We start from the raw sequence: 8,760 nt of genomic DNA, 5'->3' as shown, positions 1-8,760 counted from the left end.
GGTGAGCTAATTCAGTGTGGTGGTGTCTTACAAGAAGCTGATCCTGTCCTACTGATATAAGCAGGAACAGTACATCCAATCTCCTGCTGACTGCTGTGAGAATGACCAAACTTGCAGTGAAAATATTTGTCTTCTTTCAAGAGTGATATATTTGTATGAATACACAAAAAAGCATGTAGTTCACAGATACCTTGGCTTCATATTGGCTTATATGTGGAAAAAAGGTTCAGTCATAAAAGTCTCAATTGTTAATGGTATCTGCTTACACTAAGTTGTGCTTCAGCATATACAGCTGCTGCTTTCACTTGCAAAAATACAAGATATTACTTTTCATTGAAGGAATTTAATTGTGGAAGAAGCTGTAAGGTTTTTATGGTACTTAAATTGTGTGTTATTTTAAAGGCCATATTAAGATCATGCTACAAGTTTCAAAGGAATTAGACAATATAATGCATTTTAAGCTCCCACTGTTGTAAAGAATTACAATTCTTGGAGTATAAAATGTGACTAAACTGCTCCTGGAAGTGAAATCCAAGTGCACTATAGTTTTTTGTTGTTGTTGTGCAGTGCTTTTCAGTTATTAATTCATATGGTGCTAGGAACAGAAGGTGATTTCCAAGGTTGGAGAAAAATTTTATAGTCAATGATTTTTCAAACAATCTGTATCACCAATCCCTCACAGTAAAAGTTCTGAATCAGTTGGAAGGGTGTCTTTTCTGGATAAGTCATATTTTAAAATAATGCTGGGACTTCTAAGTTTTTCAGTGTTACTGTAACAACTTTGTTGGCTCTTCATAGGAGTGCTAGATGTCCATGCTCCCAATTAACACACACTGTAGTGCCAGAGGAAGACAAGCAATTTCCAAATTAGAGCTAGGAGAAATCCAGGTCACAGTCCAGAAGTTGTTGTTTTTAGCATTAGAATAGCACATTCTATGATTCCGTGATGGCAAAAATAACCTATAAATATCCAAATACTTTTCTCTAGAAATTTATCTCCGATCTTTAGTTGCTATTGGAAAGGAAGGAACTAGACTACGCTTTGATCTGTGCTTAGTAAACCTGATCTTGGTTTACACTTCCTTCTGTTATGAAAGATCAAAGGACACTTAAAGCTGAGACCTTCTTAGATTTTGCATGTTTAATGCGATGTTATTTTGGTTTTGGTGTTAGAGACAGTGCTGTTTCCTCAAGGCGATAAACCCAGAATAGGTAGCTGCTATTGAGCCTTTGTGATAACCTCTCTGTGTTAATGCTGTAGATGCCCAAACAGAATGTAATCTGTTCATATCACATGACTTCTCTTAGCCCGATTAGTTGGTAAAGATCAAACCAAACAAAAAAAAAACTAGCAAAAAAACAACTTACACTTTTATAAAGCATCAGGCAATGTACATAATATTTCTCTATAGATATTGTAAAATCCATAGAGGATTTATAGTAATCTTGGTAAAAAATTAGTACATCCTGTACCTAAAAAAAAAAAAAAAAGACAAAACATGGACAATGCTGACATGAATTAATTTATGTATATTACTAGACATGACATCATTCACAAGGAACACATGTTCTTTCTAATTAATTGTGAATAGGACACAACCTCTTACCTGCCCAGGCAAGAACAAATTAAGAATTATTGTGTGTCTGTACAGTAAGAGATCAGGCTGTCTTTTTCTTTCCAACTTTCTAGCTTTCTGCAGAGATGCATTTTACAAGTACTGTAATTGCAATATTAGTGTTGAGTTTTAATTGCATAATTAAAATACAATTATTTTAATTAGTGTACTTTATTCCACAGACATTCTGCTGTGTAACCATATGCAACAGAACCATGGTTTTTTTTTTTTTTTTTTTGCATGATTGTATGAATTGTGGAATTAATAAGTGGAGGACTCTGTAGGTGACAATAAGGATATGTAGGAAACAGTGCATATAAAAATTAAATTGAACTCCTAGTTTATATATATAGCACTCTCTAGTTTTTAATCTCAATGTATGCGCACCATCTACAATTATTTTAGACCTGCACATCCGTAAGTGGTTGACCCTAAAATTATACTTGTTTTGTGATGTTTTCTGGATGTTTCGCTTTGTCCAGCATGATATGAGGTAAAAATGAGTTGGTCTGGGATGGCTGATGTGTTAGACAACTAGTGGAAAAAATTGAGTACAATTTTACCACTTGTGTCTTTGTTTTTCTTTTTTTTTTTTATTTTTTTTTAGTGTCCCTGATTGCCGTATCTTGATAAGAATTGCTTGCTTTGTTTTCCCAAAGCTGCAAAGCCTAATCTCATTGGACTGTAAGCAGAGTACTGGAAGAATCTAAGAAATACCAGTGTTCTAGTGTTTGCTAGAACACACTGTATCAACAAAACATAGCTTATGGCGGACTGATTCTGCAAGCTCAGCAGTCCTAAACTAGGCTAATGTTTGCCTGTGAGACCACCTGGGAATCCCGGGTACCGTAGGCACAAACCAGGAGGTCAGGATCAAACTCTTGGCAAATATTAGGCCACAGATGCTGAATGAGCAAAGACTTCCCTTGGCACTGTTGCTGCTCCTGAGCTGACAGATGGGAATAAAAACTCACAAACAGGCCTTCCCCGTCCCCCCGCAGCGACAACTTTCTGTTGATCTGTGAATGTCACACCCAGACAGCAGCACTCCGTAGTTGCCTCTTTTGGGCCTAATGACACTGTGCATTATCTGTCCAGGAAAGTAAAGAAGTTTTGAAGAAGGAAAAAAAAAAAAAACCGAACTTGTGTTTTTTGCATGAGACAACATAGGACAGTTATTACCTGGAGATGGATAAGAAGAGAGGGGAGTGTGGACCTGTGGCTGAAAAACAAGACTGGAGCTTGGGTTCTGTCAATTCCAGCCTGATGAGTGGGTTTGAAGCAGAATTGTTCTGCGGAAGGGCTCATAATATGAAAATGCATTTCTGCTAGGTTTGTTTGGGCTGTAAACCTTTAGTGGGAACAGAAAGCAAAATAAGTTACCAGTACAGGACCGCTGGCAGACAGACTTTCTGTCTCTATGACTGTCTTAGCATTATGAACTAGTACTATCTTCTGACTGTCTGGCCTTCCTAATTATTGTTGTAGCTAACTTGTCTCATCTTTTTCATACTATTTTATGAATTTCTATCTGATAGTGTATTTTTGACTTTGGTGAAAATAGCGATGTGTAGCTTTTCTGTGATTCACTCTTTAATGACATTGTTTGCACACTTACCAGGTGATTAGTGCCAAGAAAAACAAACACTTTTCAGGTATTTTCCTGTAGTTGATTGGTGTTTTTCCTCTCTTGATACTTTATGGACTCAGAACACTTTTTCTTTTTTTTTTTTTTTTTTTTTTTTTTTTTTTTTTTTTTTTTCTTCTTTCCCCAGAAAGCCTGGAAGGCAAAGATTAAATTTCACTAAGGTCTGATTAGACTTTCTTAAAGCTGAGACAGAAAATGAGATTTCTTCCCTGTCTCCATTTTTGACAGGTTTGCACTTATTTCAAATTGCATCTCTGACTTCAGTGCTCTAGTGATCACCCACTGGTGGTCACAACATTGTTTCCTTTCCAAGAGAGGGGAAAGTTGCACAGAGCAGACTACTAAGGAGCTCGGTGCAAGGGTAGAGTTCTTGCTTCTGTTCTTCTGAAATTTTTGTAACACCTTTCGATGTCAGAATTAGTGGGGCATATGTATTGTTGGCTGCTACTGATGATTTGATAGTGTAATTATGGCAATGCCCTACAAACATCTCTGAAAAAAACCAGTTTCACAGCAGAAAAGGAAAGCTAGCAGAAGATTTATGCAATGTTCATAGACTGACCATGGGCAGGTTCACTGCTGTGAGAGTCTTCCAGATCGTTGTAATGCAGGTCTACTTGGTTCAGCACTTACGGTAGTATAAGGTCTGTGCTTTTGCAGAGCTCAAAGTGTGAGTCTTTCCCAGCGCCAGTCAGAGAACCTGCTGTTCTGTAGTGGGCAGTTACCTGACTGTGTAGGCTGCTAATTTTTTGATTGCTCATTAGAATTGCTTTGCATTTTCCAGTTTTCTTCAGTTGTCCTCTTTGCAACTGGGTTAACAGATAAGTGTGAGCTGCTGGCTTCAGTCAGGTCCATGGTACAACTCCCACCTCCTTCAGGAGAGCTGGTTTTGGTTCTGTCCTCCTCTGCTTTTCTACTTATTTTTGTTGGGGTTTTTTCCCCTCTTTAAGCTAAAGGACTTCTCTAATGCAGGCAGAAAAGAAAAGAGGTGGTACTCTCTGTATTTTATCAGAGTACTTACCAGGTGCAACATTGAATAAAATGGTTGTGGGAGACAAATACGTGATAAATAACTTCTGTGATTTTAATTTTAATTTGACTAGCTGTTTATCTGCATGGGATTTTGGGTGGACTGATAAAATGGATATGCAGTAGAAACGAAGTGTTTAAAGAATTTGAAAAAATTCAAGATGTTTTATCTTTAAAGATTATTCATGCCCTACTAATTTATGGAGAAGAAAATTGAGTAACTCTGTCACTAAGTCTACAAACATGCTGCTAAAGACATAATCATAAAGAGGAAGAATTAGAAGATGTATCTTGTAATGCTGGGGCCAAAAGTCCACTTCTGTGCTATTTACTAGTGTTCAGTACTGAATTATTTGCCTCCTTGGGAGTAAGAGGGCCAAACTTCATGTACAGATTCACCCATAAAAACCAAGAAATAATAGTTTTCCAGGGATGAATCCACACATCTGTAAGCTTGGGTGACAAGCATGTCACCAGGGTTGCTTATGACGCCTGTCCTGTCCAGGAGAGCTCAGTGTGATGTACATCAGGCAGGCAGAACTGCAGGGGAAGGTGGAAAAGCCGCTGTGATACGGTGTCCTGTGTGCTGTTAACATCTACTCTGCTCTTCCGGCTGAGTGCCTCTGTAGGGGCAGCTTGTGATGTTAACTGACCTGCATCTTAAAGTTTGTTGCCTTCCCCACTCTTCAGATACTGTAGAATTAAAATTATGAACGAAGCAGCCCTGTAAACTTGGCTGATTCTGCCTTTATTCATGAAAGCAGATCTAATGTTCCCTGACAAATTGTTCCAGAGATACTGTCTTGTAAAATGCAGTATCTACTGGTTTCCTCATACCAGACTATATTCCTATTAGGACATAGTGTTAAGGATTGAATAGAAAATAGAGTGCCTGGTGCAGGGTGAATCTGAAATCATTCAGCATACTTGATCGTTAACCAAGGCAGCTATCCTGCGAGCGCGCTGGCTGCCATCTGTCCATTTACCGGCAGCCTCGTCGGGAGGGGGAACCTCGAGAGCTGGCAGTGGGCCAGTTTGCCGCAGGTCTGCTTTCTAGTGTTTTTGTAACAGATGTTGTGCCACATGCCCAAAGCTGCTGCCCATAAGCTGCTGTGTGCTCAGATTTTTAATTCTGGGGGTGCCTGACTGTCTTTGACACAATATTTGCATTTATCTTAGCAGCCCATGATGGGGTGCCTTTGTTATAACATGATGAAAGAGCCAGAGCAAAAACCTCTAGGCCTCTGACTTCACCAGACATTGGATTGGACCCTGTCTTGCCAGCTGTTAATATTTTTCACTGTTTACATTTAATTCTATATATCTTCAAATACAGCATTTATAAAACATGTAGTATGGAATTAGGAAGCCCTTGGTTTTGCATTGTGCTTTTAAGGAACTCAGTGGTCTGTGTTTAACCAGAGATGCTCTGAAAGTGTTTATATACATAGACAACCTGCCTCTTATGCACAGACAAACTGGAAATGACACTGAATTCTTCCTCCTCTGTTATCTTCCATACATAGCATAATTCCACTGTAAGCCAGTTGATCCTAAATTAATGTAAATCAACTAAGGTGAGGCAAAGCTGTAGAAACTGCTGTGTTTTTCAATTCCATGATTAATATGCCTTGCTCCTCCTGTGAAGCTTGGTTGTTGTCAGCAGAGTAGCAGGAGGGAATTATCATCTTCCTGCAGCAACCCCTGCTGCTGCTGATAGGAAAGATTTCTTCTCTCCTTCCTTGCTTTTCATTAACAAAAAGCAAAAGGGAAACAAAAAATAGGTCAATTGGGCGATGCAACATGCAACATCATATATCTCTGTACACTTTCTACATGTCATCCACTTCAAGAGGTTTGCTATGTGTAACTGATAACATGGTTTATCCACAGGATCTTTCTTCCATCCTAGTTTATATTTCCACTTGATCACTTTGTAGTGGACTGCCTTTATGATTTCTTGGAGGAAAAAAAAAATGGTTTGATTCTTTGTTAAGCTGTAAAAGCAACTGTCTATCAATTAGCTGCTAACTGTGTGTGTAAATAAAATATGGTACAAGGGGTGACTTATGTGTTAGACACAGGAAACTTTCCAATTTCAGTAATTCATTTATCAACTTTCAGTGGAAAACTTGTAGGTTATTTCTTCAGCATGTGGCTTAACCTGCCTTTGTACATTGTCCAAGCTTCTTTGAGCTTAAATTTAGTAAAGTCTCTGCTTTTTAAATATTAATTGAAAGTGTATGAAATAAAAATGTGATTACAGGACTGAATCTTCTTGATTAGTCTCCATTTTTTAGTCTGATAAGTGCTCTTTGCCTGTTAGGGAGATGCATCCCACGTGCAATGAACATTGCTGGAGTGCTGTAGAAGTGATATATTTAGAATATACTGAATTTTGGGAAAGTCCTTCATAATATCTCTAACAAAAATACTGACTAGGCAGTTAATCATAACTAGGTTATCAGGCTGATAAATGCTACTAGTTCACGCTGTGTATGCAGACATCTGTTACTCAGCAACAAATGTCACTCTTTCCAGGTGAGTTATTAGCAAATGTTAAAAAGACAGGTATACAGTAAAAGTTCAATGCCTATGAAATGACCTGGAAAGCTGCAAATGCTCTAGCACATGGAATATAATTCAGAGTAATAAAGAGACAAGCATTCTGGAGTATTTAAGATGATTAAAAAAACAAGACTGTTGCCATGTAAAAACAAAACAAAGAATTCAACTTACTGTTCCAACAATACATGCTTTACGAATGTACGTGCTATGGTTATGGAGGCATTAGTTGAACTAGGCAACAAATGTTTTCTGCTGTGAAGTAACACAAGAGGCAATGCATCTGTCTACAGTTGAAAATGTGTCGTTGCTTTCCTAAAGATTTGAGGTAATCTTACTAAAGCAGAGTGGAAAAACTGTTAGAATATCAAGAAGCCAGTAGAGAGTGGACAGAAAAACTTCACTTAAGTCAGATGAAAATACAGGATTTATCTATCTTGCCTGATTAAAACACCACACACCTCTCTGTAACTACTAGCATAAGAACTGAATTAGAACAAGCTGTAGCTATCACAAGCGCTTTATTTCCCATACCGTACATAGTTTAAGTTAGATAAAACAGGTGCCTGCAGTATTTGTCTAAAATATAGGCAGCAAATTCTATAATAGTTGCATCAGGACAGTTTCTCTGGTTCTTACCTGTTTAATCCAGAGACAAATGTTGACTGCTTGTGCCAGGGCTTCAGGATGCAGTGCAACTCTCTGTGTGCTGGGTATGCACTGGTGTAGCTGCTGAACCAGATCTGATTAATGGTGGTACAAATAGTTTGGAAGAGAGAAACAAAAACAAAGAACTTGAAAGTTCATATAAATAAGACCATGTAGAAGCCTTACTTTTTTTTTATCTCCTGTCTATCCTTCTAATCCTAAAGTCAGGCACTCTCCCTCTCCCTTGCTTTTTCTCCATTGCTTAGCAACACTCATGGGTGAATTTACTTAAAGCAGAGCTTTGTTCCCAGATGTTATTTCAGTAATATTCGCAGGCTCAGTAGTTCTGAGATGCGAAAATCAACCCCCTTCTTCCCCACCACCATTAGCTACTTTGTTAAATAATCTCTCTTCCTCTCTCCTTCTGCAGCCCAGGCACGTTTCTTTTTTTTTTTTTTTTTTTTTTTTTTTTTTTTTGTCTCTATTGTTTTGATCCAACCAAGAGTGATGTGGAAGGAGGGGGGAGGTTCAAATAAAGCTTTAATTATGGAGGACACTCATACAATATGTGCAACAAAGCTGCATGTTGAACATAGAATTGGAGTATAAATGCAGAATGGGTCAAGAAAGGAATTGTTATTTTTCTTCACTCAATTATATTTTTGAAGTTGAGATTGAATAAATGGTATTTTTCATGCCAACAGTTACATGCTGAATTGGTGTGACCAACTGCACATTACAATATAGCTTTGAACAATCTTTGAGTAGGGAGAAGCTACAGTAGCTAATTGCTTCCTACTTAGTTTCTCTAATTTTGGCAACACACTGACATATCAGCACTTCCTAGAAATGTTCAGTTTGCCAGGCTAATCTGTATTTGTTCTCAGTCCTATTTCTGCAGGATGATCTGGTTTCTCCATTCTGTTTCCTCTTCCTTCCCCTGGCTGTTTTTCTGCAGTTTACTAAACTTTCAGTTCCGGGTGGGTTTGTGTGTATCATATTCTGCAAGCTAGAAGATGTTAATGTAAGTCTCTGATCTTGGAGACAATCTGAATCACCCACAAAGGAGACTTCTGTTGGAATAGAAACATTTCTATGAAGTCTCTCTCAATTTGTGTGCAGAACACTATGTTTATATGAAAGACCTGTGTAAAAGCCAGCGGTAAGTCTTCAAAAGTTGTGGTACTCCAACAGTGCCATAACCACGTTGCTGATTTTCCATTGAAAACTCCCTGTGTTTCAAAATGGAAGGCT

At 38.1% G+C, this 8,760-nt stretch overlaps 1 long non-coding RNA gene across 3 annotated transcripts; it reads right to left on the bottom strand.

The window, feature by feature from the left end:
* Positions 1-458: 458 nt before the first annotated feature.
* LOC147599233 (uncharacterized) lies at positions 459-7,866 on the bottom strand. 3 transcript variants are annotated; one of them, XR_015259899.1, is made up of 5 exons: positions 7,498-7,866; positions 3,827-6,034; positions 3,235-3,396; positions 2,799-2,967; positions 1,505-2,706 (listed from the first exon to the last, which is right to left on the bottom strand). It is a non-coding gene; the product is annotated as an uncharacterized LOC147599233 (long non-coding RNA). The 3 variants fall into 3 exon arrangements; XR_015259900.1 differs by lacking the exons at positions 1,505-2,706; positions 3,827-6,034 and adding an exon at positions 459-1,473; XR_015259898.1 differs by lacking the exon at positions 3,827-6,034.
* Between the last annotated feature and the right edge of the window lie 894 nt (positions 7,867-8,760).

The sequence above is a fragment of the Chlamydotis macqueenii genome, chromosome 12 (genome assembly GCF_036417535.1).
Source record: "Chlamydotis macqueenii isolate bChlMac1 chromosome 12, bChlMac1.mat, whole genome shotgun sequence".
NCBI classification, from domain to species: Eukaryota; Metazoa; Chordata; class Aves; order Otidiformes; family Otididae; genus Chlamydotis; species Chlamydotis macqueenii.
Note: the sequence above shows the minus strand (reverse complement) of the source record. Positions and strands in the feature narration are given on the sequence as shown.